Genomic DNA, 7,583 nt, shown 5'->3' with positions numbered 1-7,583 from the left:
GGTGCCTGAGCATATTGACCTAAGGTAGGTGAAAGAAAAGACAGAGTTTAACACAAAGGTTGGTTCACGAGAGTAGGATCCAAATGATCCTAGAACAATTTCGGACTGCAGGGTATACCTCCTGCGTTTGCAGCTGCGAGTGCTGCGGCAACTCGCTCGTTGATCAAAGCCGTGAACTGGGCTTGTGTCATGTTAACGCGTCCAGACATGGTTCTTCATAATAAGAGTAATACGTGTGAGAGAGGTTCGCGAAAGTACGATAGTAGGACAGAGTAAGCACGCACATGTTCAAACAACAGTAGCTATATTAATCAAGCATACCATGAGCAATGTACTACGTAACTAGCAAGTAGGCAATATACGCACATCATGTTACCTAGAACGTCGGGCCTTGCATGAGGAGCGAAGTGTCGTTGTGGACCGTTGAGCACTAAACCGGTTATAGTCTGGTTTTAACAAAAACGTTTCTCCTTTATTAAAACCAAGTTCACTATAACCAATGGCTCTGATACCAATCTGTCACACCCCCAAAATCCCACCTGCGGAGTACTACCGCTTGGAGGCGTGACTGACCAGGATCCAGCCACCAATCATACTGAACAAGCATATAAGTAATTATAAAAGTTTAACCAGTACAATTAGTGTTTCAAAACCAACAAGTTAAGTTGTAAGCGGAAGCATAAGTTTAAAGTTATAACACGAGTTCAAAAGTTCCAAGTTTATCATAGCATGTAGCAATCCATGTCCCACAACGATCCTCCTCCATGCAAGCTCCCACTGAGTACCTATGGTCCTGCAAAGCATGTAGTAACGAGTCAACAACTAGTTGAGTGAGTTCACGGGTGGGCGTTTGTTTTAATTATTTCCGAAAATAGTTTTCCTTTAACTGGCAATCCTGCCGTGGGGGTTACCCCATAGTTTAAAAAAACGTGACCTGTTCATTCCCAGTTACTTCGGCACTCCGGCCGTGGGGGCTACCCCATGATAGTTATCAGGCATTTCGGCCGTGGGGGCTACCCCATGCGTACACTAGACTCGTTACCATATCGACTGCTGACTGTAGTCATGTTTATGTGCCCTGAAAACATCAATGTCTATCATCATTGACGTGCCCCAGATCCATTAGTTCACGCCCGTCCTCTGCGGCACGGTGTGAGGCTTGTCAGACCTAAATAGCGCTATCTAACTAATGACCCGCTCGCCATTGGCCCGGCGATTAGTCGATACAAAAAGGAGGGACTTCGTGATAGAGTTTTAGTCTAGTACGTTTATCCGTCCGTCCGGACGAGGAATCACATTCCTGAACCACTTACGTCCTACCCAAGGAGGACGAGGAAACCACGTTCCTTAACCCCGTTCCCAACCCAGGGAATCCCATGCTTTGTAGAGGGTGTGAACTCACCTTGGTTTGCTCGGCAGTTACTCACAGAAAGTCAATCAAGTTGCAAGTAGTCAATAACGTCCTAACACGGATATCACTTATAATCAGATTCGAACCAAGTAGTGCACAAATGTTCAACACGTTTGGCAAGCACGTTTAGCAGTAACAGTTAACAGTCAACAGTAGCACATACGGTTCACAAGTTCAGCCCAACTACTTAGGCCCAAACACGTAAAAGCAGTTAACACAGAAGCCCATCAGTCTGGCCCATTAACTAAGGCCCAAAAAGTGTGGTCTCGAGTCGCAACCGGACTCGCAAGCATGGTCTCGAGTCATGCTGTGCGTTGATCATGGATGGTTGCGAGTCGCAACCGGTGTCGCAACCATGGTTTCGGTTCATCATGCTGAGGTCTCGAGTCGCAACGGGACTCGTAACCTGTGGTCTCGGCTTGTCCTGTTATGGTTGCGAGTCGCAACCGCGTGGTCTCGAGTTGTCACGCTGTGGTTGCGAGTCGCAACCGGGTGATTGCGAGTCGGTAGCAGTCATTTTCACGATCAGGTGCTGATGCAGATATAGTCAGATTAATGGTACAATATAATCAGGCCCAAATCAGAAAATAACCAATAGAATCCCACTAACATATTTCCTAATCAGGCCATTAGTCAAAGATGGATCAAAATCACAAGGGTTTTCAATCTTCAACTATCATTCAAAGTGTTCTTCAAATATTCAAACACATATTCATCAAGTTCATAACATAAACCATTTTTCATTCAACCATATTATGCATTTTCGGACAAGAGTTATAATCCCAAACTAGATATCAATACTCATCTTGTTAGCAACACATTTTTAACTAAGTATTATCATAAACTAGTCCGATTTCATGAATATCAACATAAATGGTTCAAACTTCCTTTAAACACAAAATATCACAACTCTACATGAAGATGTGTTAACCGATTATCAACATTGTACATATAATAACATCATTTGTTTAACAAGTAGTAAATCATTTCTCATGTATAAACAATCTAACCTTCAAACCCTAGACATAACATGAACACACTAACATTCAACATAACATGAACACACTATCATTCAACATAACATCAAGGACACTAACCGGTTATGGGTTTCGAGGGTGTGTGAAAAGCTTCCAACCGGGTGTGTGTGAGCCGATCCAAGTCCAAAGATCCAAGAATGATGAAGTGTTTGTGTTCTAGAGTTTTAAGTGAGAGAGAGAAGTAGGAGAGTGTGTGTGTTGTAATGTTCAACAAATGGCAAAAACTAACTAAGGGTAGTTTATATATAGGCTAGTTCCAAGTGTGCACCCTTAGTGGGTTTCGAGTGGGGGTTTACGGCCCAAAGGCCCAACCGGCCAAAGGTTCTCGGCCCAAAGGCCCATTCGGTCACTATTCACTCGAGACCTCATGGTCTCGAGTCGGGTTCTTTGTTCTCGGGTTGGGTTCTCGGTTCGCATATAACACGTATAAATATATACAATGCACATAACAAGCACATATCACATAAAAAGGTTCACATTATCATTAAGTTTAATCATTCAGCTAATCGCATAATGTACAAGCAAGTTACATCACGACACAACGAAAGGTTCTAGATTTCGGGTTGTCACAAGTGGACCTGCAATTACGGAGAGAGTGGGGAGTTGGGAGGGACAGTGTTGCAAGGAATTAAGAGGAGAGTGGGCATGGGAGTTGGGCGATGATGAAAACTGGCTAAACTGTTATGAACCGCCACTAAGCAGTTAAAATTCACGGGCAGAAAAATGCGGAGCAAAACCACCAGCATGAAAACTGCCAATAACCGCCCTGAACCGTCATTAGAGCGGTTATTTTTTTGTGAGTTTAAACGGCTGAGATTTCATCTCAGCATGATCCGACGGTGGATATCGATTTGGATGGTGGTTAGACTTAATGAGATCCATATATATATATATATATATATATATATATATATATATAAAATATATATATAATTAAAGCTTAACTTACTTTCATATATACAAAATTATTAATAAATGTTGTATAGAATGTGATACCGAACTACCATTTAATTTACTACCGTGTCTGCATTGATTTGATGCATAAAGGCACCAAACAAAACTGAGCTTCCGATAAGAAAAAAAAACACTCTATTCTAAATGCAACTCCGCTTTCAAAAATATAAATACCAGAATGTCAAGAAAATAACATGTTCATTTAATCTCCTTCAAGCGGCCCTTCAAGATTATTTGTACTACTTTGATCTTGTCTTTCCTAGCCTTCATCTAGATCGGGATTGTTACATTCACATCAACAAAAGAGACCACATTTATCTCACACAAAGCATGAGCATGGAGAAGGAGAAAAAAATGCTTAACTGAAACAGGTTCAAGAGGCACAATTGGCAGAACTAGATCAGGGCATAGAAGCAAGCAGGTGGAATTATATGTATGAAGATAACACAAGTAATACAACTATCTAAATGTATTAAAGACCAGAATTCAACCCATGAACCCACAATATTCGAACCAACCAACAAGATCCGGGTTGAGTCGGCCCAAATTTAGTTACGCCCCCATGGAAAAAAATACAACATTGAGAAAAAAAATGTTCACCTCCTCCAATAGGGTGAGATATGTCATTGTCAAAATGGTTATGTTTTTATCTAGGCCCAGCATTATATGATAATTAATTATTATTATTAACATTAACATATATTAAAAAACGAACCTTATGAACAGTACCCGTCTCTCCCTGGCACATATCTGTTGGGCCGCACAATATACACAAAAGACACACGTCCTCTTCTATCCCTCCCCAACCTCCTCTCATCAGTTTTTCACTTTCAAATTCATCAGAGAGACAGAACCGTTTGAAGGAGCCGGAGAGCAGTACGGGAGAATGAGAGAAGGAGATCCGGAGCCGGCGACCGGCGACCGGACCTCGGCGCGTGCTTGCCTCCTACCCACAGATTCCAAGATATAGAAACCGGCAGCAGTGATCTCTTTTTAGGAAAGACTTCGGTGGGGTGACGTGCTATAGTGGAGGCAGGTGACGGTGGTTACGGCGGTGGCTTTCGTCTCCGGAAACGCGAGAAAGGGGCGTCAATGGTGTTATTTGTGGTTTGAGAGGGGGGGATCGGGGTGGCTATGGTGGCAATAGCGTGCGACGAGTACTGTAATTGTGGCCAGAGAAAGAGAGTGGGCTGCCCCACCAGCGTCACCGCCACCTCCATCACCATCGCCACAGCTGCCATATCTCCGACTGCAACCTTGACGGTGGTGTTGCTACATGAGTAATGACAGTGAAGATTGAGGGTTTAAAGGGAGAGTAGGTCGACGGCTAAATCAATGAACCCTAAATCGATAATCAGCCTCATCTCACTAAATTTCGATTTGCTTGCTGTTCTTCAATCAATCACCGATAGGAACTCTTTACAGTTGTTTTTTGCCCAGGAAAGCTTCAAGTTTTTGACAGTTTTTTTGACCATTTGCACTCACTACGCTCCTGTTAGCCAAGGTTTGAGTTCCTCGATTCTTATTTATTTACAGGAAGTAGTTTTAAATATTACTCTTATGTCATTTTGTGTACTTAAATGATGAAATTGCGTCTTGATATTGGTTTTGGTATTAATGTAGAGCTCTTAAATTCCCCTGCAACTTTTAGAGGTATAGCGAAGAGAAGGACCATTAAGAACGACAACTAAAGCTCAAATGCGGTTAGTTTTTTTTAATCACTGAAGACTGTTTATGTGCAATTGGTTTTAGGGCTCCGCCGGTCAACTTTCGGCCACCACTGTTATCTGTATCTTCTTTTTGATGTGATTATTTCGATCTATTTGATCGGTTGAATATGTTTTTGACGTGTACTTGGATTTTGCTCTAGGATTGAAGGAGCATATAGGATGATTTTGGAGATTAAGGGTTTGGACGACAGTTTCAAGGTAAGTTGTCTTTTTTGCTAGAAATTGGTTTATGTTTTACGATCTATGATGTAGAAAGTAAATAGGTTTAGTTTAGGATTAACATTAACCATATATGGATGCTGAATTTTAAGAATTGTGAATTAGGTTCTATTTTTTTTATTGAATATGATTGAGAGTGATTGTTCATGGCCATGCTGCTATGTTTTCAAATTGGTTGATAGAAAATTGTTGTCACTGTGAATTAAGAGTCTAAATAAAACGATGATTTTTTATACAAAGTTTTTTTGTTGATAAAAAGGAAATCATCTTCAGATTCTTCACTTATGATGTTAATTTATATGTGACTGACTTCAGAGTTACTATGTGTTTATGGACCGGTGTTCAATTCTTTGGTACGCTATTAATTGCCCTGATATTTGTGCCCGTTATAAGATAATGTCTCATAATGCCCAAAAGTTGATACCGCTACACCCATTATAAGATAATGCCATATTGCCCAAAAATTGACTGGACCACCACATGGCGGATAATGCCCAAGGGTGGGGCATTATCTTCTCCCTCCCACTACACATGGTCTTAGCTTTGGCTTTTTTTGATTATTTTTTTTTTTTTTTTTGTGGAAGAAGATTTGCTTTTGTAATTTTTTTTTTTGAAATCTAATCCTAGGGCTTGTAAATAATAATTGTAGAGCTCTCCCCTGTTTTAATAGTTTTCATGGGTCATTGTTGCTTTCTTATAGCAAAGGTTAATTTTGCATTTACAAATTACACATAGAAGACTTAATTTAAAGGTTTTGCTAAAATCTATGTGTGTTAAGGTACAAGACAGTATATTTCAGATCCAAAATTTCTAGATTGCTTTGAGTTATGTCTTGTAAATTGTTAATTTTGGTCTTTATGGTTATTAATCTCATATGGTTCATCACCTATAACATAAAGAATTAGTTTAATAGGTCCATCACCTTCATGCTCCATATCCATTAATTAAGTGTTGAAATAATGTGCACTAGATTTATAGCAAAATGCACCGATCCATTAGTTATTATTATTATATTTTTTTTTTACTTCAGATGAACCTATTAAATTCAGATTTGTACTTTAACAGTTTTGCTTACATTGTTACCTATTTAATAAACCTAATATTGATTTAGATATGCTGGGAGTTCATCAATTAATCTATGGCAAATCACATGGGAGAGCCACTGTTAGAATATCTAACTCAGAAAGAAACAGAGGTAAAGCTTCCCCGACCAAATAGGTTAAGAACAAAACCCCAGCCCTGATACAAATCACTGCCTAACAGAGTCTGCCTGAAGCAAGGGAATGCCAAGAAGCTGAAGCCCGACCAACAAAACTGATTATCACCGCTTATTAGGAGAGTAAGGTGGAACAAAAGTGTGTGGATGAAGTATGCTAAGAAGGATTTCAATGGTGCTAGGAGTGTTTGGGAGCGTGCACTTGATGTCAATTGAAGCAACTAAAGGTGGTGTTACACAACATGTCCAAGATGTGGTCAATACTAGAGGTCGATATTGAGTGGATTTGTACGCGTGACGGCATAGAAAAAGCAAAAACAATGCAAGTTACACACCATTTAAATCCATTATCCAAATCGATATTGAATACGCTGACACATACATGTACAGGTACCGAATCATTGCGACAATCACGAATAGCACGGGAAGCATGTCGACAGTTATTTTCGACGGTGTAGGGACACAGCTGTTAGCAATGACATGCAATGACTTGGCTGCGACTGAGGACCCCATGAAAAAGTTGTACTCGGTTATGGAAAAGGAAGCATTCATGATTATCCAGCTACTATCCGACAAAAAAAATGTGCACATTAAAATGATCTGTTGTCAACAAAGCAGCGCATTGTGCCAGCTTGGTCAAAAATGTAGTCAATGGTCGTATGCTATATGCTGATAATAGTAACACGTATGCCTGAACATACCATATTTTGTACGCTACATCTGTTAATAGCAGTGTCATAACTTGATGACAGTTACTTATGAACATAAAGAAAGCTCGCACCCATAACTAAATTAAAGCAACACCCTATCTCGCGCAATGCGCGAGGGTTCGAATACCCCTAGTAACATTAAAAACCTAATCCACCATATATAAATACTCTATAAGCTCATGGCTTTATAGCCTAGTGGCATCTTGAGTATGGGATAAAACTTTGAGATCAATAGTCCTGGATTCGATTCACACAAGACGGGTTTTCCCATATTTATTGGATTTCTCCTGAATTGGTGTATAGTTA

The 7,583-nt window shown here is 40.2% G+C and overlaps 1 long non-coding RNA gene across 2 annotated transcripts; it reads left to right on the top strand.

Moving 5' to 3' along the window:
* Positions 1-4,119: 4,119 nt before the first annotated feature.
* On the top strand, positions 4,120-7,332 carry LOC110912401. 2 transcript variants are annotated; one of them, XR_002577896.2, is made up of 5 exons: positions 4,120-4,906; positions 5,026-5,105; positions 5,273-5,330; positions 6,463-6,546; positions 6,615-7,332. It is a non-coding gene; the product is annotated as an uncharacterized LOC110912401 (long non-coding RNA). The 2 variants fall into 2 exon arrangements; XR_002577895.2 differs by having other exon boundaries at positions 6,463-7,332.
* The last annotated feature ends 251 nt before the right edge of the window (positions 7,333-7,583 follow it).

Source organism: Helianthus annuus, chromosome 15, assembly GCF_002127325.2.
Source record: "Helianthus annuus cultivar XRQ/B chromosome 15, HanXRQr2.0-SUNRISE, whole genome shotgun sequence".
NCBI classification, from domain to species: Eukaryota; Viridiplantae; Streptophyta; class Magnoliopsida; order Asterales; family Asteraceae; genus Helianthus; species Helianthus annuus.
This window is presented reverse-complemented; position numbering and strand designations above follow the sequence as displayed.